The sequence below is a fragment of the Chiloscyllium punctatum genome, chromosome 6 (assembly GCF_047496795.1).
Source record: "Chiloscyllium punctatum isolate Juve2018m chromosome 6, sChiPun1.3, whole genome shotgun sequence".
Classification (NCBI taxonomy): domain Eukaryota; kingdom Metazoa; phylum Chordata; class Chondrichthyes; order Orectolobiformes; family Hemiscylliidae; genus Chiloscyllium; species Chiloscyllium punctatum.
The window spans coordinates 651,881-678,481 of NC_092744.1; the positions used below are offsets into that span (position 1 = coordinate 651,881).

General features: G+C 41.5%; 1 protein-coding gene across 8 annotated transcripts in view; it reads right to left on the bottom strand.

Annotated features, from left to right (window-relative positions):
* The window catches only part of mecom (MDS1 and EVI1 complex locus), a 1,146,298-nt gene that overhangs the window by 369,278 nt on the left and 750,419 nt on the right, over positions 1-26,601 (bottom strand). The window lies entirely within an intron of this gene.

Genomic DNA, 26,601 nt, shown 5'->3' on the forward strand with positions numbered 1-26,601 from the left:
TACTTATTAGACGACCATTAAAAGTCCCAGAAAATGTGAAGCTTTGTCCTTTCAAATGGATGGAATTTTGAATAGCGTTGTAAATCTTAATTACTTCACACTACCTCTCTGGCACTGAACATCAACTTTCACAAATGTTGAGCGTCATTTCTTCAGAATTTAATGATGGTGATTAAAATGTTTCTTAAAAATTAATACTTTAGTAACTGTTTTGTCTCATCTTTCACTCTTCATTAACACTATCTTTCTGTCTTATTTTGTTCCTTTCCATACATGAGTTAACAATGACCTAATTATTCTAACTGAGGGAGCTGATGGCCGAATGGTATTATCTTTTGACTATTAATTCAGAGATCCTGGTAATGTTCTGGGGATCCAGGCTTAAATCCCACCATGGTAGATGGTGGAATTGGAATTCAATATAAAAATCAGGAATTAAGAGCATAATGGTTACCATGAAACTATTCACAATTGTAGAAAAAACCCAGCTGGTTCACTAATGACCATTGGGGAAAGAAACTGCCATCCTTACCTGGTCAAGCCTACATGTAACGCCAGACTCACAGTCATATGTTTGACTCTTAGACCATGCATAGCATAATAAAGATTCGTCAATCTTATTGGTTGAGGAGACATGCAAATTACCTGCCCTATTCTCACAGAACTCCACATCTCCTACAGAGGAGATTGTGGTGATTTGTTTCTTTAAACACCAAAAGTTGCAAAGTAGAGAGCCATGGAAGTGCTTCAGACCAGTGTCATGGCGATGAATGATGAGTGCCATTTGTTTGCTGCTACTTGCAATATTATTGAAGTTTGAGGCAGTACGGTGACAATGTAGACTAGAATTTCCTGCTCTTCATCACAGTTCAACATTGAAGACACTTCTTAAAAATGTCAATGATTGTAAAGAGCTTTGGAATGTCCAATTATCGAGAAAGGCAGTATATAAACGCAAGTTTTTCTATTTCTTTTCTCTCATGCCAGGTTAACGAGAGAGCAATGCCAGGCAACTATGCGACCTTCCTGCTAACACATCTATCTGTCAGGAGCCACCTGGGACATGGATGGAATGACAAAGTCGCTGTCTATTAAGTTAAAAATCACACAACACCAGGTTATAGTCCAACAGGTTCAATTGAAAGCACACTAGCTTTCGGAGCCACGCTCCTTCACCAGGTGAAAGCTAGTGTGCTTCCAATTAAACCTGTTGGACTATAACCTGGTGTTGTGTGATTTTTAACTTTGTACACCCCAGTCCAACACCGGCATTTCCAAATCATCACTGTCTATTGGTTGACTGCAGAGACAAGGAAGGGAAAATCAGTGCTGATATTGTGTACGAAATGCTGCAGCTGACTAAACAATTGCATTCGGTGATTGCTTCTGACAAAGAGTAGCAGGGAAATGCAGCAATGACTGACAAAGAATTAGCATTAGTGGGATGGGGAGTAGAAGGATTTCGGTGATAAGAGAAAGATACAGCTTTACTGCACATTTGGCAGATATTCGACTTAGAAGTTAAGCTCTGCCAGGGGATCCAAGGAAACCCCATAAGAGAGTGGCGGCAGAGAGAACATACTACCATCATTCTACAAGGATCGGTGCTGGGTCCACTGCTTTTCATCATTTCTATAACTGTTTTGGGTGTGAACATAGGAAGTCTAGTTAGTAAGTTTGCAGATGACACCAAAACGAGAGGTTACCTCAGAATGCAACGGGATCTTGATCAGATGGGCTAATGGACCGAGGAGTGGCAGATGGTGTCTAATTTAGATAAATGTGAGGTGCTGTATTTTGGAAAGGCAAATCAGGGCAGACTTATACATTTAATGGTAAGGTCCTGGGGAGTGTTGCTGAACAAAGAGACCTTGGAGTACAGGTTCATAGTTCCTTGAGAGTGATGTCGCAGGTAGATAAGATAGTGAAGAAGGCGTTTGGTATGCTTTCCTTTATTGGTCAGAGCATTGAGTACAGGAAATGGGAGGTCATGATGTGGCTGCACAGGACATTGGTTAGGACACTTTTAGAATATTGTGTGCAATTCTGTTCTCTCTCCATTTGGAAAGATGTTGTGAAACTTGAAAGAGTTAGAAAAGATTTACAAAGATGTTGTCAGGGTTGGAGGGTTTGAGCTATTGGGAATGGGCGGGGGCTGCTTTCCCTGGGGCATCAGAGGGTGACCTGATAGACGTTTATAAAATCATGAGGCACATGAATAGGGTAAATAGACAAGGCCTTTTCCCTGGGGTGAGGGAGTCCAGAACTAGACGGTTTGGGTTTAGACTGAGAGGGGTAGGAGTTAAAAGGGACTTAAGGGGCAACGTTTTCATGTAACGGGTGGTGCGCGTATGGAATGAGCTGCCAGAGGAAATGGTGGAGAATGGTATATCATTAAAAGGTACATTTAAAAGGCATCTGGATGGATATATGAATAGGAAGGGTTCAGGGAGATATGGGCCAAGTGCTGGCAAATGGGGCTAGATTAGGTTCGAATATCTGGTCAGCTGGACTGAGTTGGACTGAAAGGTCTGTTTCCGTGCTGTACATCTCCATGACTCTGACTCTATGCCTCACAAAAACTGGCCAAGATAAATGAAGAAAATATTTCTTCATGGGCGGCACGGTGGCACAGTGGTTAGCACTGCTGCCTCCCAGCGCCAGAGACCCAGGTTCAATTCCTGCCTCAGGCGACTGACTGTGTGGAGTTTGCACATTCTCCCTGTGTCTGCGTGGGTTTCCTCCGGGTGCTCCGGTTTCCTCCCACAGTCCAAAGATGTGCAGGTCAGGTGAATTGGCCATGGGAAATTGCCTGTAGTGTTAGGTAAGGGGTAAATGTAGGGGTATGGGTGGGTTGCGGGTTGGTGTGGACTTGCTGGGCTGAAGGGCCTGTTTCCACACTGTAAGTAATCTAATTTAAAAAGTCTGAGTTTCTCCAGCAGTTTCAGTGTTCATTTTGTTATTAAAATGCAGTTCCTTAAGGAACGAAAGAAGTATGACTAATCTCCTTACCACATGTCCTGATACCCTCATTATCTGAGCGAATGGAAAAGCATGTGTTGGGAAGCAATAACATTTGTGGAATACGTAATGCTACCAGTACTCCCACTGTTGGCCACAATGGATTTTAGTAATCTTGTTCAAAAGGTACTAACCTTTCACCTGCAAATCTGATTTTTAAAAATATGGCACACAAGACAGATGGGTGATAGGAAGTGATTGTGCTGGTTCAATCCATTCAACTCTTGTTCTACTTATTGTAAAGGAAATGGCAAAACATAACCAGTCCAAGACAATAACTAGTCTGACACAATTTCAATTGGAGTAAGGACAGCAAAATTATAACAATTAAAATCGCTCTAGGAAGAAACTTTGAAGCTTGCAGTTAAAATAAATTAGAGGGACTGTTGGAAATGATAAAGTAGAAAGCAAGGTTCTGAGATTAGCTTAGTAAAGCTGGACAAAAGGGAAACCCAAGTAGCCTCAGATTTATGTGAATTGCCAAAGTGTAGCGCAGCCTTAAGGAACCATTTCAGCACTTAGAGAAACTTTCATGTTTTGTCAAATTTAAGGTCAAGTGTTCTGACAGAAATCAAGGCTCCTTGTGATCTACATTTCTGTCTCCTCCACATCAACCACATCATGGTAGCTTAGATCATCCAATGTTGTCCTAAGATGCTTATGAAGGAGGAAGTGATGGTGAGGTTGGATTGGTTTGGAGGTCAAGGTGGAGAAAGAATGTATTTTCTAGTCGGCAAGGTAAATAAATGACCGTCCCAAATCTCAAAGGCCGACTTCACCAGCACAATCAACTGAGACAGTAAACCTCAATTTCAGGCAGTGATGCTAGTTTCCCTACTTCTAGCTAAAATGAAGAAAATGTGGAAAGAGTACATTACATTCAGCTGAACACATTTCAGGAAACTTCTGATGATACATAGGCCATGTGGGAAAGGGCATGAGTGTAGGAAAAGTCTCTGAAAAGAAAGCACCATGGACAGTTCTAAACTCCTTATTGGTTTCTGAAGTGAGAGCCGATTCAAACGATGCTATGATGGCTACTCTGCACACAATACTCCATTGCGTTTCTATAGCCTCTTTGGGAGGATTCAGACAATAGAACATCTCAGCCTGGACCTGACAGAATGTGTTCCAGAACTGGAAAGTGTTTGGACAATGCACCTTCTTATTTTAGTTACCCTTCAATATCAATATTTGAACAAGCTTCAGGTCTAGTCTTGGCTCATTGGACCCAAAACATTCACTCTGATTTCTCTCCACAGATGCTACAGAGTTTCTCCAGCAATTGTTTTTGTTTCAGATTTCCAGAATCTGCAGTTCTTTATTTTTATAATAAAGAAATCAGAGATGTAGGCCGGATGTTCTTTGTTTTATTGATGATAATAGGTTGGCAGGTGAGATTGCCTTACAAAATAGTGAGGAGAGAGGTCAGCAGGTGCATAGTTGTATTCCCACTGCTGTGAGAGTGGTGGATTGGTCAGTGTGTAGATGACTCACAGCTGGCTGCTTCTCAACTTCACAGGCACTTCCTGAAATGAGGGGAAGGCCTGGGAGGATGGGCACTGCAGCCCATCAAATCTGATGCCCTTTCAGTTGGCTCTGAGTGGACTGGGTGCTCTTTTATGGAACTCTGTAGTACATAAGGTTATCACTAATCTCCGAAAGGGCAGATGCCAATCAGGCATTACCTGCCTGAAGCTGCAGCATCTTTGTAGCCGCCATTAGTGGTCCTGATGTTGAGTTACCAACTCTCCAATTTTGACCAGCACAGGTGCTGTCCTCAAATGGATGGTGGCCAACACACTCTTAAATGGCCACTGCTGACAATGTCCCACCTGCTGAGGTCAGGGGTCACCCCTGCTTTTACCCCTAGCGACAGGATTTCTGCTATCTCAAAAAAACTCAGCCAATTAACCCTTTTAAAATGAGTTGTTAATGTTTTAATTTAAATAACAGAAAGACAAATTTAATATGATGTAATAAGTACAAAAACAATAATACTGCTGAGTGTAATTTGCGGGTTGTTTTCCTAACACATGTATATTTAAATGAAAATAACTTGCATATAGCATTATGCCTGGTTCATTGCTCCCATACAAACAAACATGCAAATACTCTATGGAAACATGCTAATGGATAAATATGCTAACTCTCTATGTTTAAGGAGAGGCAACATCCTCATGGTATTATTGCTGAACTGTTAATCCAAAGACTCAGGTTCTGTTCTGGGGTCCATCCACGGCAGGTGATGGAATTTAAATTCAATAAAACAAACTGGAAGCAAGAATCCATTGTCAATTGTCGAAAAAACCCATCTGGTTCACAAATGTCCTTTAGAGAAGGAAACTGACATCCTTGCCTGGCCTATATGTAACTCCAGACCCACAGCAGTGGGTTATGCCCAAACCGTCGATTCTCCTGCCCCTTGGATGTTGCCTGATCTGCTGTGTTTTTCCAGCAACACATTTTTTGACTCTGACTCCAGCATCTGCAGTCCTCACTTTCTCCTTGACTTTTAACTGCCTACTGGACAATATTAGATTGACAATAAACATTGGCCTAACCCAGGGATGCCCTCGTTCCATGAATGTTTATTTAAAAAAATGTGTAAAGTTAGTTGGTGTGTTATTAGCTTTCTCGGCATGGTGGCTCAGTGGTTAGCACTGCTGCCTCACAGCGCCAGGGACCCGGGTTCAATTCCCACCTTGGGCAACTGTCTGTGTGGAGTTTGCACATTCTCTTCGTGTCTGCATGGGTTTCCTCCGACAGCCTAAAGATGTACAGGTTGGGGGAATTGGCTATGTTAAATTGCCTGTAGAGTTAGGTCCATTAGTCAGGGGTAAATGTAGGGGGGTGGGTTGCTCTTCGGAGGGTCGGTATGGATTTGTTGGGCCGAAGGGCCTGTTTCCACACTGCAGGGAATCTAATCCTAATGAAATGATACCAATGATTATTTAAAAAGCTGCCAGTAATTACATCTGTGAATTAACCGGAAGGCATTCAAGACCTGGTGATATCTTGTAATTTTGTACCTAACCCAATATTTAACCATGAGCCAATTTCACCAAAACAGATCTACTGATTATTATCTCATTGGTATCTGTGCATAAATTGGCTACCATATTTTCGACATGATTACAGTGCTACACTTCAATGGAACTTTATTGGCTGCAAAGTGCTTTGGGACATCCTGAGGCCATGGAAGCCACTGTATAAATGTACATTTCATTTCTTTTTGCTAGGGATACACATAGCCATGCAGCCTGATTTATTCCCTCCTTTCTTGTGCCTTCTCAAGGGTAACTAGGGATGGGCAATAAATGCTGGTCTAGCCAGGGAAGCTCTCGTTCCACAATGCATTTAAAAAATGTTGGATTAGTTTATGTCAATAATGAAAGTATGGCTATTGGTCTTTAATGATCAGAGGGTATGAAGGAGAAAAAGGAAGTCAGGACACATGCCCTACCTTGCTTGTTAATTTGTGGTTGCTGATGTCTTTAATGTGCACTTTGTAATTATAGGGCTGCTTACATACTGTACTTAGTATGCACTTGTAACTGATAAAATTGTTTATATACTATACTTATGTACTTGTAATTGAGAGGGCTACTTAGAGGTTATACTTGTGTAATGACACAGGGTAAACGCTCCTGCTTACTGTCAACCAACAACACAGAAAAAGATTTATCTGGTGCAGTAATCTGGGAAAATTCGAGAGGTCAAGAACTATTTAAAGTAAAAATTAACAATTTTATTTCTTCAAGTACGACAGAGAATAATTAACTAACATCTATTTACAACTCCTCTCTAACCTATCTTTTACCTTCCCTTCTATAATACTAGTTTGATAAAATTCCCGATTACGATTTACAAAACAAAACTTCTTATCTCAAACCAGGCAGCTTTCAGTTTTCTCTGTATTCCTGTTGTCTTTACTTTTTGGGGATTCTGCTTCACAGGTTACTGATTGATAAAGGTACCTTTAAGAGAGCTATTTTTCAGACAATCTTTACATGCTGGTGTCTTGGCTGTTCTCCTCCCAACTGTTCCTCCAATAACTTCCCTGACAGATTACATTCTTACGATCCACATGTATGATTTTTAAATTAAAAGTCTGTAACATAGACATCCAACAAAATAGTCTCATATTCTCGTCTTTGAAGCATTCAAAAAGTTAAGCGATCGTGATCCATGTACACAACCATCTCCAATACATTGTTTGTGACGTAAACTTTAAAATGCTGTAAAGCCAGTACCAAACTCAATAGTTCCTTTTCAACTGTGGAGTATTTCCTCTGGTGGATATTGATCTTCTTCAAAAAGTAACCAACCAGCAGTTCAATCTCATCCTCATCTTCCTGGAGGAGTACAGCTCCAACTCCTATGTCACTAGCATTGTTAGCAACTTTAAAAGGTTTTGAAAAGTTTGGTGTAGCTAAAACTGTTTTGGTGGTTAATACTGATTTCAAATGGTTGAATGCCTTCTAGCATTGTTTTGTCCACCGAATCTTTGTGTTCTTCTACAGCAAATTGGTTAATGGGGCCACTATACTGCTGACGTTTGGAACAAACTTCTGATAGAATCTGCTGAGTTCTAAGAACCAAAGCACCTCTTTCTTCGAGGTTGGTTGTGGAAATTCCTTGATGGCCTTAGTCTTTGTGTTCCATGGGATCAAGCTTCCCTGACAGATGTTATGTCCCAAGAACGTCACCTCTGCTTTCGCGAATTCAGTTTTATTTAAGTTTTTCACAAGTTTTACTTCTCATCAGTCAATGAGCTCTGCCAATCGTACCATGTGATCTTTCCAGGACTTACTAAAGATCACTACATTGTCCAAATAGACTGCACAATTTGTTAACCCAGCCACAACTCTGTTCACGTGTTTTTGGAATATGGTGGGTGCGTTCTTCATTCCAAAGGGCATCACTTTATACTGATATAGCTCATTTGGGGTTGCCAGTAACCATGCAGTAAGTCCAACCTGGTGATGTAACTGGTTTGTCCAACTTTAGAACATAGAACATAGAACATAGAACAATACAGCACAGAACAGGCCCTTCGGCCCACGATGTTGTGCCGAACTTCTAACCTAGATTAAGCACCCATCCATGTACCTATCCAAATGCCGCTTAAAGGTCGCCAATGATTCTGACTCTACCACTCCCACGGGCAGCGCATACCATGCCCCCACCACTCTCTGGGTAAAGAACCCACCCCTGACATCTCCCCTATACCTTCCACCCTTCACCTTAAATTTATGTCCCCTTGTAACACTCTGTTGTACCCGGGGAAAAAGTTTCTGACTGTCTACTCTATCTATTCCTCTGATCATCTTATAAACCTCTATCAAGTCACCCCTCATCCTTCGCCGTTCCAACGAGAAAAGGCCGAGAACTCTCAACCTATCCTCGTACGACCTACTCTCCATTCCAGGCAACATCCTGGTAAATCTTCTCTGCACCCTCTCCAAAGCTTCCACATCTTTCCTAAAGTGAGGCGACCAGAACTGCACACAGTACTCCAACTGTGGCCTAACCAAAGTCCTGTACAGCTGCAACATCACTTCACGACTCTTGAATTCAATCCCTCTGCTAATGAACGATAATACACCATAGGCCTTCTTACAAACTCTATCCACCTGAGTGGCAACCTTCAAAGATCTATGTACATAGACCCTAAGATCCCTCTGTTCCTCCACCTGACTAAGAACCCTACCATTAACCCTGTATTCCGCTTTCTTGATACAATCTTCCAATCTCGGAATTGGATATGAATCCAATTTTGCAACAGCATTGACCTGATAATCCACGCAGAATTGTTGAATCCCATCTCGTTTGGGAACTAAGACGATCGACGAACTCCACTCACTGTGGCTTGGTTCAATGATGTCCTCATCGAGCATGGTCCCCACCTCCATTTGGGCCTGTCTGGCTTTGAAAGGATTAAGCCAACAGGGGTGGTGTTTTATCGGAGCAGTATTCCCCAAATCTACTGCATGCACAATAGCATTCGTCCTCCCCATCTGACTCCTACAAACATCCTTATACTACAGTAACAATTCTTTCAAATACGTTCTAAACTCCTGAGACAGATATCTTATTAACCTATCCCACTCCTAAAGGATGTCTTCATTTTTAATTCTATTTTGAGGTACATCAAAATCTTCATCATCTGGATTTGATCCCTCACTTTGCGGGGCAGTAACTAACATCTGTTTCTCCAGTTCTTTCTCTCTAGAATAGTACAGTTTCAACATGTTCACATGACATACCCGATACCTTCTTTTCGCTATCTGGCATCTTTACTAGATAGCTCACCTGACTCAACTTTTTCTCAATTTGATAGGGACCACTGAACCTGGCTTTGAAGGGATCTCCTATCACTAGTAACAGTACTAAAACATCATCACCTTTGGAAAATGTCCGAGTCTTTTATCTGCCATTTGGTTCATTCTAAACTGTGCCTGCACTACTGAAACCAGGCGCTAATGCAAAGAAACCTCCTTCTATCACCCTCTTGACCATGACCTCACCCCCCATCACCAAACCATCATCTCCCATACCGTACACAACCTCATCACCTCAGGGGATCTCCCACCCATAGCTTCCAACCTTATAGTTCGGGAACCCCACACTGCCTGGATCTTCTACCCAAGATCCACAAGCCTAACTACCCCAGCTGACCCATCTTCTCAGCCTGCTCCTGCCCCAGTGAATTCATCTCCACATACCTTGATACTGTCCTATCCCCCCCTAGTCCAGGAAGTCCCCACATACGTTTGGGACACCACCCATTCCCTTCACCTCCTCTAATACTTCCATTTCCCTGGCCAACATCTTCACCATGGACATCCAATCCCTCTACACCTCCATCTGCCATGTCCAGGGCCTCCAAGGACTCTGTTTCTTCCTTGCCCAACATTACCACTAGTACCCTTCCACTGACACTCTTGTTGGTTTGGCTGAACTGGTCTTCACCCTCAACAATTTCTCCTTTGAATCCTCCCACTTCCTTCAGATGAAAGAGGTTGGGTAAGTTTTGGCATGGCCCTTTTGGCGCCGATCATTTGGCCCCACCGGTTTGGCTCTAAACTGTTTTGGCGCTCATTACTTTGGCGCTGAGCTGTTTTGGTGCCAATTCAGAATTTTAAAAAAAGTCTTGTTTGGTTCAAGAAGAGAGGATGACTAACGACCCGATGTAATTTTCTCAACTAGCAAGAGTTAATAGTCAAATCTGCAAAGACCCTCTGTGGATTCAAATCTTGTTTTGTAATCATTTTCTCATTTAACAATTGTTAATAGTCATCTACTGCCTTGGTGATACTTAAGCCCTTCTGTCTTCACATTGGAAAGCTGTAATACAACTTTCTTTCTACTTTCTTGGAGATACCGTACTAGAAATGGCTGAAAACACTCTAAGCAAAAGAGACAAACCAAAATTTTCACCCGATGATTATCTATATGTGTTTGATAAATGTAGCAAAATGTAGAAATTCGTTTTTATGATGAATAGGTTAAAAATAATGAATAAAAAAGAATTAGATTTATTTCTTACAATGCAACAAAAACGAATTTCTTACAGGCTCTACAAGACTTTTTTTTTATTCTGAATTGTCGCCAAAATAGCTCAGTGCCATAGTAATGAGCACCAAAACAGTTTAGAGCCAAAACAGCGGGGCAAAATGATCGGTGCCAAAAGGGCGGCGCCAAATAGTCCCATTCTGAGATGAAAGGGATAGCCATGGACACCCGCGTGGGCCCTGGCTATGCCTGTCTCTTGGTCGCCTATGTAGAACAGTCCATCTTCCGTAGTTACACCGGCACCACTCCCCACCTCTTCCTCCGCTACATCGATGACTGCATCGGCGTCATCCCTTGCTTCCACGAGGAGGTTGAGCAATTCATCAACTTCACCAACACATTCCACCCCGACCTTAAATTCACATGGACCAACACTGACACCTCCCTCCCCTTCCTGGACCTCTCCATCTCCATCAACGATGACTGACTCAACACTGACTCCCACAGTTACCTAGATTACACCTCCTTCTACCCTACCTCCTGTAAAAATGCTATCCCATATTCCAAATCCTCTGCATCCGCCACATCTAGTCCCAGGAGGACCAGTTTCACCACAACAAACCAGATGGCCTCCTTCTTTAAAGACTGCAATTTCCCCTCCCACATGGTTGAAGATGCCCTCCAACACATCTCATCCATGTCCTGCACCTCCACCCTCGAACCCCACCCCTCCAACCACATCAAGGACATAACTGCCCTCTCCTCACCTTCCACCACTAACCTCCGCATAAACTGCATCATCCGCCGACATTTCTGCCACCAACAAACGGACCCCACCACCAGGGATATATTTCCCTCCCCACTCATTTCCGCCTTCCGCAAAGACCATTTCCTCGGTGACTACCTGGTCAGGTCCATGCCCCCAACAACCCACCGTCCCCTGCCACTGCAGGAATTGCAAAACCTGGGCCCACACTTCCCCTCTCACCTCCATCCAAGGCCCTAAGGGAGCCTTCCACATCCATCAAAGTTTCACCTGCACATCCACACGTCATTTACTTTATATGTTGTTCCCGATGCGGTCTCCTCTACATTGCGGAGGCTGGATGCCTTCTCGCAGAGCGCTTTAGGGAACATCTCTGGGACACCCGCACCAATTAACCCCACCGCCCCTTGGCCAAACATTTCAACTCCCCCTTCTATTCTGCCAAGGACATGCAGGTCCTGGGCCTCCTCCACCGCCACTCCCTCACCACTCAATGCCTGCAGGAAGAATGCCTCATCTTCTGCCTCGTGACCCTTCAACTCCAGGGCATCAATGTGGACTTCACCAGTTTCCTCATTACTCCTGACCCCACCTTATCCCAGTTCAACCTTCCAGCTCAGCACAGTCTTTATGACCTGCCCTACCTGCCTATCTTCCTTCCCACTTATCCACTCCACCCTCCTCTCTGACCTATCACCGTCACCCCCAACTTCATCTACCTATTGCACTCTCAGCTACCTTCTCCCCAGCCTCACCCCTCTCCCCCCCCCCCCCTCCCATTTATCTCTCCACCCCCGAGGCTCCCAGTCTCATTCCTGATGAAGGGCTTTTGCCCGAAACATTGATTCTCCTGCTCCTTGGATGCTGCCTGACCTGCTGTGCTTTTCCAGCACCACTCTAATCTTGACTCTAATCTCCAGAATCTGCAGTACCCACATCTGCCCTCTTTAGATGCTGTTTAGCTAACTCCCCTACTCTATTTAATCTGTCCTTCACCTCCGATACATAATCTAAGTGTGAGATCTAAGACTTTGGTCCTGTCAATTTTTCTTTAATTAATTTCAAAGGGCCTCTCACTTCTTGAGTGGATATTAACTCAAAAGGAGTGAACTGAGTATATTAATTTGGGGCCTCTCTAGTGGCAAACAATATGAATGGAATACCCTTATTCCAATTATTTGGTAAACCTGACAATATGCTCTCAACATGGTCTTCAAGGTCTGATGCCACCTTTCTAAAGCTCCCTGGGATTCAGGATGATACGCATCTGATTTACAGTGTTGTATACCTAAGCTATGCATAACCCCCTTAATCAGCCTAATAGTAATATTAGACCCTTGGTCTGACTGAATCTCTCTGGGTAGCCCATACTGTGTGAAGAAAGCTTCTAACTCCTCTATTACGCTTTTTTGCCTTGATACTCCATAATGGAATTGCTCCGGAAATCTGGGAAGCGCATCCATTATGGTTAACAAGTACTGGTTCCCACTTTCAGTTCTCAAGAGGGGACCTATACAATGATAACCCGTGTGGAAGGTTCTTCAAATGCAGGAATTGGCAACAAAGGGGCTGGCTTTATTATCGCCTGGGTTTTCTGACCATTTGACATGTATGATCTGTTTGGCAAAAGTTAATCACATCCTTGTGCATTCCAGGCCAATAAAAATGTTTTTGTACCTTAGCCTGCGTCTTCCGTACCCCTAGGTGACCTCCTACAGGTAGTTCATGTGCTCCCCGTGTCACTTCCTGTCTGTATGCTACTGGCAACACAATCTGGTGCACTTCGGTCCATTTCTCATCTTAGGATTCTATCTTGCAGATAATAATGCTCTGGAATATTTTCTGCCTCTTTTTCAGAGTATGCATTCACACATATTTCTTTTACTGTCTTGTCTTGCTGTTGCAAGTCCCTGAGGCTTTCAGGACTAAACACTTCTGTCTGACCCTCTGCCTGTTCAGGTTTTTCTGTCACAATTACATCAAATGGGGTGTCTGCTAACTGAACCTCAACTCCTTCATCTTTCTTTTTACTTTTCAACTTTGTGCTGTGACTTATGATAATGGGATCTGGTTACTGCACAGTCTGGGAACATACCAGGATATTTCTGTTTTAATTCCTCAGTTTCTTTGTCTTCCTTGGACTTCTCCACAAAAAGGGATGTCACTCCCACCTTGGATCCTGCTAAATCATTCCCAAGAACAAACAGAATTTCTGGAACTGACACACTGTCAATCACTGAGCTCTATTCCTGATGAAGGGCTTTTGCCTGAAACGCTGATTTTCCTGCTCCTTGGATGCTGCCTGACGTGCTGTGCTTTTCCAGCACCACTCTCACCTAGACACTGTCAACCACTCCCACTGTTACTTCCCCAATCTTGAGGTGGCACTCCAACCTGATTTTACATAGGGGAATGCTAAATACTTGTCCACCTATCCCACAAATTACCGCACATTCTCAGGTAACGGATCAGAAAGAGTGCATATTCGCTCATCACTTACTATCAGTGACTGGTTCGATCCTGTATCTCCCAAAATTATAACTTCTTGTCCTTCTTCCCCCTGTTCTTTCTGAATAAACATTACTCACAGAGGTGAATTCTTTGTAGAGATCAGGCACTAACGCCACACCCAGCCCCTGCCTAGGCTATTCACTCTCCTGCAGCTCCTCAGCTCTTCTTGAGGTCTCCTTTACTACCTTCACTAATGCCACTGGCTTAGCTTCTTTTAACCACATCTTTTCCCACAATGCCTTTTTTTAACGACCAGCACTGTGACTTTACGTGTCCCATTTTACCACAGTGGAAACACCTGAGGCCTTGTACCTCCTTTCCATCCTCTTGGGCTTCTTTAACCTGTGGTAATCTCTTACCAGTGTTCTCTACTCTTTTGTTTGTAGTGTAGGATCTATCCTTTACCTGAGTTCTGTCCCTCACAGGATGAAATTCTGGCCGGAAGCTTGTCTTATGCGCCAACACGTATTTGTCTGCTAATTCTGCTGCCCTTCTCACTTCCTGAACTTACCGTTCCTCCTCGTGAATTTTTATCATCTCTGGAAGTGAGTTTTTAAACTCCTCCAGCAGAATAATCTCAGTTTGAGCCTCCAAGGTCCTGTCTATCTTTAAAACATGCACCCATCTCTCAAAATGACCATGTTTAATTCTTTCAAACTCAACGTAAGTCTGACCTGGATCTTTTTTCTATGTTTCTGAACCGTTATCTACATGCTTCTGGTACCAATTCATAAGCACTCAAAATAACCTGTTTGATATCTTCATAATCTGTTGACCCCTCATCTGATAGTGTGGCAAATACCTCACTAGCTCTGTCTACCAGTTTTGTCTGAACTAGCATTATCAATAAATCCTCAGACCACTCCATCTGCCTGGACAATTTTTCAATGAAATAAATAAGGCTTCAACATCTTTCTCATTCAAATGTGGCAGAGTTTTGACATATTTGTATGTATCACTACCTTCTCTTTTAATCTCCATCCTGTTAACTTGTCTTTGCTGACTAAGTGGCAACTTCTTAAGTTCAACTTCTCTCTCTCTTTGTCTCTACCTTTCTTCACTCTCTCTGCTCAGCTAAGAACCTTCTCTCTCTTTTTCCTCTCTCTTTCTCTTTCTCTCTCCCTTTGTTTATCTTTTAACTCCATTTTCCTCAAATGTAATTTAAGTTTTTCTACCTCTACTGCACTTGTCTACTTCTCTGACACACCTAGGTACCTGAGTAATTCTCTGACAATTTCAGCTTTACTTTTGTCCTTGGTTAAACCCAAATCTAACTTACTTGTTAATTCTAAAAGTATGGCCTTTTTCTTTCCTTTTAAACTTTCTTGGCAAATTTGAGAAACATCTTCAAATCCCAGAACCTCTTTAGCAATTTTAAGAGCTATTTCTCTCACTTTTAATTTAACCAATCACAACTCACCAAAATTAAACAAAATTGTTTCACCAACATTTTACTTAATGATCTAGGACACCAACCTACAAGTGTTTAAATCTGCTGGGAATCTTTGATCGCCAAATCTATTCAAATCAGTCTAAACCAGTTCAAGTCACAGACCTGAGCCCCCAGACTGTTACGACATGGGGCAAACCTTGCTGCTTACTGGAAACCAGCAACAGAGAAAAGATTTATCCTAAGCAGCTACCTGTGAAAATTCGAGAGGCTAAGAACCATTTAAAGTAAAAATTAACAACTTTATTTCTTCACATAGAACAGAATAATTAACTAACAACTGTTTACAACTCCTCTCTAACCTATCTTTTACTTTCCTTCAATAATACTAGTCTGATAAAATTCCCGATTACTATTTACAAAATAGTAATTTTCTTATCTCAAACCAGGCAGCTTTCAGTTTTCTCCTTATTCCTGTCGTCTTTTCTTCTTCTTGGGGATTCTGCTTCAGAGGTTACTGATCGATAAAGGTACCTTTTAATAGAGCTATTTTTTCAGGCAGTGTTTACATGCTGGTAGCTTCACAGTTCTCCTCTCAACTGTTCAATTTTCCCCAGTTTTATATCCCCAAAGCATCGGATTGTGTCATTGGCTTGTAAGATTGTCAATATACGAAATTCAAACTGGATTGGAATTAGGTATTTTTTGGGCATATAATTTAAACTGATTGGCCTAATTCAAATCTGTTTTGTAAAATTTTAAAATTCTTAAAAAGTAGCGGGGGGGAGGGGACAAGCTGGATGTTTAAAAAGGAAATTGAAGGGGTAGTTAGAACAAGAGAAGTCAAGAAAGACAACTGTATCAAGGAGGCAGAAAACTGGAAAAGGCACCATGCTGTAAAGTTGAGTGAAATAAGGGTTGAGGGGAAGGGTGAGAGCAGTAACAAATTAAAAATTCTATATATGAATGCACGAAGCATTAGACACAAGGTGGATGAGCTTGAGGCTCTTTTGGAAATTGGCAGATACGATATTGTGGGGATAACTGAGACGTGGCTTCATGGGGACAGGGCCTGGGAAATGAATATTCAAGGCTACACGTGTTATCGTAAGGATAGACTGACGGGCAGAGGGGGTGGGGTGGCCTTGTTGGTAAGGGAGGATATTCAGTCCCTTGCGCGGGCGGACCTAGAGTCAGGGGATGTAGAGTCAGTGTGGATAGAGCTTCGAAACACTAAGGGTAAAAAGACCCTCATGGGAGTCATCTATAGGCCCCCAAACAGTAGTCTGGATGTTGGAGGTAAGTTGAATCAGGAGCTGAAATTGGCTTGTCGCAAAGATGTTACTACAGTTGTTATGGGGGATTTTAACATGCAGGTAGACTGGGAGAATCAGGATGGTATCGGGCCTCAAGAAAGAGACTTTGTGGAGTGCCTCAGAGATGGATTTTTAGAGAAGCTGGTGCTGGAGCCGACCAGGGATAAGGCGATTCTGGATCTGGTATTGTGTAACGAACCAGAATTGGTCAGTGACCTCGAAGTGAAGGAGCCATTGGGAAGTAGTGACCATAATACAATAAGCTTCAATCTGCAATTTGAGAGGGAGTGGGTACAATCTGAAGTGACAATATTTCAGTTGAATAAAGGGAAATATGGAGCTATGAGGGAGCAACTGGCCAAAGTTCAATGGTTCAATACCTTAACAGGGAAGACCGTGGAGGAACAATGGCGGATATTTCTGTGTATAATGCAGAAGATGCAGGATCAGTTCATTCCTAAAAGGAAGAAAGATCCCAGGAGGAGACATGGGCGGCCGTGGCTGACAAGGGAAGTAAAGAAACATATAAGGTTAAAAGAGAAAAAGTATAACTTAGCGAAGATAAGCGGGAAAACGGAGGACTGGGAAGCTTTTAAAGAACAACAGAGGATTAGTAAGAAGGAAATACGCAGAGAAAAAATGAGGTACGAAGGTAAACTGGCCAGGAATATAAAGGAGGATAGTAAAAGCTTTTTTAGGTATGTCCAAGGCAAAAAAATGGTTAGGACAAAAATTGGGCCCTTGAAGACAAAAGCAGGGGAATATATTACTGGGAACGAAGAAATGGCAGAGGAATTAAATGGGTACTTCAGATCTGTGTTCACTGGGGAAGACACAAGCAATCTCCCTGAGGTAACAGTGACTGAAGGACCTGAACTTAAGGGAATTTCTATTTGCCAGGATTTGGTGTTGGAGAGACTGTTAGGTCTGAAGGTTGATAAGTCTCCGGGACCTGATGGCCTGCATCCCAGGGTACTGAAGGAGGTGGCTCGGGAAATCGTGGATGCGCTGGTGATTATTTTCCAGAGTTCAATAGAATCGGGGTTGGTTCCTGAGGATTGGAGGGCGGCTAATGTTGTGCCACTTTTTAAGAAGGGTGGGCGGGAGAAAGCAGGAAATTATAGACCAGTTAGTCTGACCTCAGTGGTGGGAAAGATGCTGGAGTCTATTATAAAGGATGAAATTACGGCACATCTGGATAATAGTAACAGGATAGGACAGAGTCAGCATGGATTTATGAAGGGGAAATCATGCTTGACTAATCTTCTTGAATTTTTTGAGGATGTAACTCGGAAGATGGACGAGGGGGATCCAGTGGATGTACTGTACCTGGACTTTCAGAAAGCTTTTGATAAAGTCCCACACAAGAGGTTAGTGAGTAAAATTAGGGCGCACGGGATTGGGGGCAAAGTACTAGATTGGATAGAGAATTGGTTGGCTAATAGGAAACAAAGGGTAGTGATTAACGGCTCCATTTCGAAATGGCAGTCAGTGACCAGTGGGGTACCGCAGGGATCCGTACTGGGACCGCAGCTTTTTACAATATATGTAAATGACATAGAAGATGGTATCAGCAATAACATTAGCAAATTTGCTGATGACACAAAGCTAGGTGGTAGGGTGAAATGTGATGAGGATGTTAGGGGATTACAGGGTGACCTGGACAAGTTAGGTGAGTGGGCAGATGCATGGCAGATGCAGTTTAATGTGGATAAATGTCTGGTTATCCACTTTGGTGGCAAGAACAGGAAGGCAGATTACTACCTCAATGGTATCAAATTAGGTAAAGGGGCTGTTCAGAGAGATCTGGGTGTTCTTGTCCACCAGTCAATGAAGGCAAGCATGCAGGTACAGCAGGTCGTGAAGAAGGCTAATAGCATGCTGGCCTTCATAACAAGAGGGATTGAGTATAGAAGCAAAGAGGTGCTTCTGCAGCTGTACAGGGCCCTGGTGAGACCACACCTGGAGTACTGTGTGCAGTTCTGGTCTCCAAATTTGAGGAAAGACATTCTGGCTATTGAGGGAGTGCAGCGTAGGTTCACGAGGTCAATTCCTGGAATGGCAGGATTGCCTTACACGGAAAGACTGAAGCGACTGGGCTTGTATACCCTTGAGTTTAGAAGACTGAGAGGGGATCTGATTGAAACGTATAGGATTATGAAAGGATTGGACACTCTGGCAGGAGGGAACATATTTCCGTTGATGGGGGAGTGCCGAACCAGAGGACACAACTTAAAAATACGGGGTAGACCATTTAGGACAGAGATGAGGAGAAACTACTTCACCCAGAGAGTGGTGGTTGTGTGGAATGCTCTGCCCCAGAGGGCAGTGGAGGCCCAGTCTCTGGATTCTTTTAAGAAAGAATTGGATAGAGCTCTTAAAGATAGTGGAGTCAAGGGGTATGGAGATAAGGCTGGAACAGGATACTGATTAGGAATGATCAGCCATGATCATATTGAATGGCGGTGCAGGCTCGAAGGGCAGAATGGCCTACTCCTGCATCTATTGTCTATTGTCTATTGTCTATTGTCTATTATCTTTTTTTTTCAAAGTCCTCCTCCTTTCTGGAAGAGACTGAGGGGTGACCTTATAGAAGCTTACAAAATCATGAGGGACATGGATAGGGTGAATAGCCAAGGTCTTTTCCCAAGGGGAGGGGAGTCCAAAATTAGAGGGCATGAAAACAGTCCCTTTGGTCTAGATTGTCCAAGTCAACAAAATATCTTAAATTAATCTCGTCCCATTTGCCAGCATTTGGCCCATATCCCTCTAAACCGTTTCTATTCATGTATCCATCTAGTTGCCTTTTAAATGTTGTGATAGTACCTGCCTCCATCACTTCCTCTGGTATCTGGTTCCATACATGCACCACCCTCTGCATGAAAAAGTTACCCCTTAGTTACCTTTGAAACCTTTCCTTTCTCACCTTAAACCAATGCCTCTATTTTTGGTATTCCCTACACAGGGAAGAAGACTCTGGCGATTCACCCTAGTCATGCCCCTCATGATTTTATAAATGTCTACAAGGTCACCCACCTATCATCTCCTTCTGTAGTTCAGTGTAAAGGTCGTTTGGTAATGTTCCTGTGCAGTGCCTTTTCGTGTTTTATGACATTAAATGGTCTATATAAGCATAAGTTGTTGTTGTCATAAATACATGATCAACATAACTATGACCAATCTCTTCTGAAAGCCTGCTAGTCTACTGTGACATTCCTTGAAACAAACCTTTGAATCAGCATCACACATCTTTCACTTTTCGTAACTCATCACCACTCACTTCATAAAAGCATAATATAAAGCAAGCCGACCAGTATTACATAACAGAAACATTAAGCCTTTTCCAAAAAAAAGTCATTCACTCACAATTAGAAATTATTTATATAGTATGTAAGCAGTTTGCCAATTACAATTATGAACAAAGTGTGCTTTGTCATAACCTTGCCAATTACAAGCATGTATAAAGTGAAGTATGTAAGTAGTCTTGTCAATTACCAATACACGAGTACACCATGTAACCAGCTGTAAGAATTACAAGAGTATGCTAAATACAGTATGCAAGCAGTCCTATTAATTGCAAACATATATTTTGCCTCTAAAATGTAGATAATAAATATGAAGCCATTTCAATGGCAAGTACTTAATAAAAATCAATTACAGTCATGCCATCACAAAGCATAGTTAAAAGTACATAATAAATTGTTCTGTTAAATAGGAATATGTTGTAAAAGCTGCTCAGTTACAAATGCAAAGTTAAAATAAATTTCTTAATTACACATGTGGCACAGGAATTCTGCCAATTGCAGTTACTTAGCTAGTTACAAGCTCTCCAGTTTACAAATGTGTAGATTATAATACATCCTGTTTAGCATAAGATTGATGAGCTGTATCAATAAGAAGTTTACAAATACTATATACTATATGGAATGAAAACTCCAAACTATAAATGTAAAGCAGCAACAAATTACAAATATGACGTATGCAACAAAATTTCAAGTATGAAATAAGTCAACCACAGAAAAATGTTTTGAGTCTTATTAAGAGCAATAAGAGGTGCTATGCTGATTAGAAATAGATTATAGCATTTGTATCAATACAAGTATTTTGCAATTAACAGTTCCTGTTAATTCCAAATGTGTGGTCAGGTAAGATTGTTAAAAGCAGAACATCAATTCAAAACAAAAATTCTTCCACTAAACCAATGACTTACTGAGCCTCAGGTAAAAACACAATAGGTCAACTAGAAATGCGCAGCAAGTAATGAGGCATGTTTAATAATACACAGAAAATAAAACCCTGTTGTTACGTGTATATTGAAAGATGGCTTCTATTCATTACAAGCTCAGAATAAGCAGAGCTATTAAAGTCATACTTTAAGTAATGGATCACACCCATTACAAATGCTCTCGAATAATAGTCCTTGCCAGTTTCAAGAATAGAGAAAGCAACAACTTTGTCACTTACAAATGCTCAGTGAGTTTCAATATCTGTTATTTAATAATATGAAGCAACTGTAGCAACTGTAACAAGATCAGCCAGGTGGACCTCATAGAATCTCAGGCTGTTAACCTGGTCCTAATGAAGGAGCCCAGGCTGACAGATTTAGCCAGGAGTGTCTGAGGTTTTGTTCACTCTGAGAGCTGGCTCTGAGGAAGCTCGATGAGTGTCAAGGCCTTTCCACGTGTAAATAAAGGGGGACTTGGTGAAAGTATAGGGGCTTCTGTGGAGTTAGTCAGTAACAAAGACTACAAATAACAAGTAAGAATACATTAAGTAGAGTGCGTACTTCTGACACATTATCTTTATGTAACTTTATTTTTAATTACACATCTCTTCCTTGAGGCTTTTTTTCCTATTTAGTTTACACTTTATAACTACAAAGCTGAAAAATAAAATCATTTTACTAAACATTTACATTGCAATGTGGGGGCTTTCAGGCAAATCGACATCTAACTAATCTGAAAACTCTCCTCACAATATGACAAATTCTACCATGGCAGCTGAGACAATAGGCCATACTCCAAAGCAATGAACAACAGTCTAAATGAAACAGCCCTCAACATTTTAAAAAGAGATCATATCTCCAAATCTCTCAATCTTAACAGGTATTCTAAAAATTCCAGGAGTTAGGTTTTCACCTTCACCTAACAGTTCTTCCTTGGGCTGTACCTTACCTATGTAATAAATTCCTTTGCTATCTATCCATTATTGTTTAAAACACATTGTTGACAGATAAACAGACTAACAGATCAAAAACATTAGTGAAAAAAACACATCTTTTCATCTTCAGTGGCAGTAATTACATATTCAATAAAGATTTTGTTACTTTATGATGTCACATAGGATTGGCCCCCTATTAAATATGTTACTCTGTAAGATACAGCATTTAAAATTTTGTTTCATACCTACACATATGTAATACACAAAAGGCTGTGTAATTTATTTTCCATGAGTATCACTTTTACAATTTATAACCACACAATAAATTAGGAGTTGCTGACTTCATGCAGAGGGTAAATGATGAGTTCTGTTAGTTGTAGCAATATAACATGTAAAAACCCAAGGTAATTACAATTGCAGTGGGCATTTGGAATCTCTGTAAACTGAAGAATGTGACACCACAGATTTTGAGTGCAGAGTTAATAATGAACTTCAAAATTACAAACAGATGAGTCCTGCATAAGTTATACATTCACATGACTCAGTGAAAGCTCCACTGCAGGACATGAGTATACAATCCAACCTGATACACCAGTAGAGTACTGAAGGCATTCTCTATTCTCAGAAGATATGTCTTTTAGATGAGACATTAACTAAGACCTCATCTGCCAGTTCGTGTGAATACAGACATACCCCTAACATTATTTGAAAATGAGTTCTTCATATTTCTTGACCCACATTTATCATTCAAATAGCAACACCAAAATAGCCCAACAAGACAATCACCTCATTGTTATCTGTAAGACCCCGTTTTACCTGAATGAGTATGAAATAGGAGGATAAGGAAGATGGTGTGGCTGGAAGATGGTACAAGCAGGAAAGCTTCCTGGGACACTAGGACTGGTCTGATGAAGATGGCACCTGTACAAGCCAAACAGTTTGTACCTGAACCGAGTTCCTTGCTGGGAATTTTGCTCATTTTGGGAAGGTTTAAAACTAATGTTGCAAAAGTTTAGGAACCAGGTGAGAATATGGCAAGTAATGGATATAGGTTTGCTCACTGAGCTGGAAGATTCGTTTCCAGACATTTCATCACCATTCTAAGTAACATCATCAGTGAGCCTCTGGATGAAGCACCAGTGGCATAAACCGCTTTCTATTTATATGTTTAGGTTTCCTTGGGCTGGTGATGCCATTTCCTGTGGTGAAGTCATTTCCTGTGGTTATGTCATTTCCTGTTCTTTTTCTCAGGGGTTAGTAAATGGGATCCAAGTCCATGTGTTTGTTGATAGAGTTCAGGGTAGAATGCCACACTTCTAGAAATTCTTATGCATATCTCTGTTTGGCTTGTCCAAAGCTGGATGTGTTGTCCCAGTTGAAGTGGTGTCCTTCCTCATCTGTATGTAAGAAACCTAAATACATAAATGGAAAGCAGGCCATGCCACCAGTGCTTCATCTGGAGGCTCACTGATGATATTACCTAGTATGATGATAAAACATCGGAATACGAACTTTCCAACTCAGCGAGCAAATCTACATCCAGAACCTCAACCCGAGCTACAAATCTTCTTAAAACTCGCTATGACCAAGGAATACCAGGGTGTATAAAATATTGGGTAAGCCAGACAGGATTAAAATAGAAAATGATATGTTAATAGGGAAGTTGGAGAACTTAAAAATTCTAAAACAGTACTATATGAATACACAGACTCTAGTCAATAAGAGTGGTCAATTATAGGTGCAGGTTACTTTGTGGAATTATGATGTTACAATGACATCAGAAATCTGACTGAAGAAAGTGGCAGGAGTTGAAGGTAAATATTCCTTGTTTCTGGGTGTTCAGGAAAAATAGGAAAGAAAGAAAAAAGGATGAATAATGGATTTGATGAAGGGGAGTATTGTAGTGCTGGCAAAAGAATGATCAAGGAATGCATTGATTTGGCTAAAGCTAAAGAACAAAGGTACTAGTATATTATTTGTGTAGCCTAAAGACCACACATTAATGTGCAGAAATAAATCTGCCACAGAATTATACAGGATTGCAAGCATTATAAATCGGTTATAATAGGGGGCCTTAGTTACCTGAATATTTGTACTGCTACATGTAGAGTTAAGGGAAAACAGGGGCACGCATTCTTACAGTGTGTTCAGGTGCAATTCCATAGCAAAATGTATTCAGTCCAACAAGAAAGGAATCATTGCTAGTCCTGGTTCTTGCATGCAAATCAGGCCAAGTAAATGAAGTGTCAGTGGGGATCATTTAAGGAACAGTGAACATTATAATATAAGTTGTCATTCCTGATGAAGGGCTTTTGCCTGAAATGTCATTTCTCCTGCTCCTCAGATGCTGCCTGACCTGCTGTGCTTTTCTAGCACCACACTATCGAATCTCATCTCCAGCATCTGCAGTCCTCACTTTTGCCTATTATAATATCAGTTTGCCAGGAAGGACCTAAAGAGAGAGCTAAGAAAGAGCCATGTGGGGACACGAGAAGTCATTGGCAGATAGGTTCAAGGAAAATCCTCAGGTTTTCTTTAGGTATGTCAGGAATGAAACAATGACTAAAGTAAGATTATGGCCAATCAAGATCATTAGTGGGAACTTGTGTGTGGAGTCAGAGGAGATAGGAGAAGCACTACATGAATATTTTTTGTTATTAATTCCTCTGGAAAAAGACATTTGTTTCAAGGAGAATACTGAGATAGAGACTACTAGACTAGATGGGATTAAGGTTCACAAAGAGGAGGTGTTGGCAATTCTGGAATGTGTGAAAATAGACAAGTCCCCTGGGCCAGATGGGATTTATCCTCGGATTCTCTGGGAAGCCAGGGAGGAGATTGCAGAGCCTTTGACTTTCATCTTTAAATCGTCATTGTCTACAGGAATAGTGCCAGAAGACAGGAGGAAAGCAAATGTTGCCCCCTTGTTCAAAAAGGGGAGTAGAGACAATACTGGTAATTATAGACCAGTGAGCCTTACTTCTGTTGAAGGTAAAGGGTTATAAGCGATAAGATTTATAATCATCTCGAACGGAAGTTGATTAGGGATAGTTAACACAGTTTTGTGAAAGGTAGGCCATACCTCACAAACCTTATTGAGTTCCTTGAGAAGGTGTCCAAACAGATGGATGAGGGTAAAGCAGTTGATGTGGTGTATACGGATTTCAGAAAAACATTTGATTAGGTTCGCCATGGTAGGCTACTGCACAAAATATGGAAACATGCGATTGAGGGTGATTTGGCGGTTTGGATCAGAAATTGGCTAGCTGAAAGAAGACAGAGGGTGATGGTTGATGGGAAATGTTCATCCTGGAGTTCAGTTACTAGTGTACCATAAGGATCTGTTTTGGGGTCACTGCTGTTTGTCATTTTTATAAATGACCTGGATGAGGGTGTAGAAGGATGGGTTAGTAAATTTGCAGATGACACTAAGATCAGTGGATTTGTGGATAGTGTTGAAGGATGTTAAAGAGTACAGACAGACATAGATGAGCTGCAGAGCGGGGCTGAGAGGAAGCAAATAGAGTTTAATGCGGAAAAGTGTGAGGTGATTCACTTTGGAAGGAGTTACAACTCTGCTAATTTAAACCCGACAGAGAGGCTCACCTTGTGCTGTAATCGGTTAAATTTTGAGATACAAAGATTCATTCCAGAGGTCACAATTTAAAGTAAAAATGAACAATTTTATTCCTTAAGTCCAACAGAGAATATTAAACAACAACTATTTAAACTCCTTTCTCTTAAACCTATCTTTTACCTCCCATTCTAAAATACTGGTCAATTTAAAAATCCTGATTAAGATTTACATTTTTTAAAAATCATGTTTTAAAACCAGTCAGCTTTCCTGATTCTCCTTGTAGACTTTCTTCTGTAGATTCTCTCCAGGTCAGCCTCAATACTCTGTTACACAAACCCACCACAGACAGGTACCTTTCAGAACACTCTTCAGCTAGCAGTCTATTTTTGTTGGTTTTGGCAGTTCTCCCTCCAACCGTTCAAAACATTCGATTTCATATTCCAAATTTCATTTCATTGGTTTGATGCCATCCCAAACTGTAAAATTCAAATTCAATTGGATTTTGGTACACTTGGGGCATAGTTTAAACCAATTGGCTGAATTTGAATTTGTTTTTATATCATGGCAACACATTCCAACTATTTGTTTCGACCAAGTGTTACATTTTAAAATCTTTGTGCCAGCCAGAAATTTCAACTCCCTTCACGATATTGTACATGTCTCCAACTTCATAACACATGAGCAACAGGAATACAGAGTACTGGACTAATGGTAAGATTCTTGGTAGCTTCGATGAGCAGAGAGATCTCGGCGTCCATGTATGTAGATCCTTGAAATCTGCAACTCAAGTTGATAGGGTTGTTAAGAAGGCATATGGTGTATTGGCTTTTATTGGTAGAGGGATTGAGTTTTGGAGCCATGAGGTTATGTTACTCTGATGCAGCCACACTTGGAGAATTGCATACAGTTCTGGTCACCGCATTTTAGGAAGGATGTGGAAGCTTTGTTAAGGGTTCAGAGGAGATTTACTAGGATGTTGCCTGGTATGGAGGGAAGTTGAGAGTGTAATGTTGGAGAAGCAGGTCAGGAAGCATTCGAGGAGCAGGAGAATTAAGGGCTGGTATGGAGTGAGGGTCTTATGAGGAAAGGCTGTGGGACTTGAAGCTGTTTTTATTTGATAGAAGAAGATTGAAGAAGGATAGAAGAGGTGACTTAATTGAGACATACAAGATAATCAGAGGATTAGACAGGGTGGACAATGAGAGCCCTTTTCCCCAGGCGGAGATAGCTAGCACAAGGGGACATAGCTTTAAATTGAGGAGTGATAGATATCGTACAGATGTCAGAGGTAGTTTCTTTACTCAGAGTAGTAGGGGCGTGGAATGCACTACCTGCAACA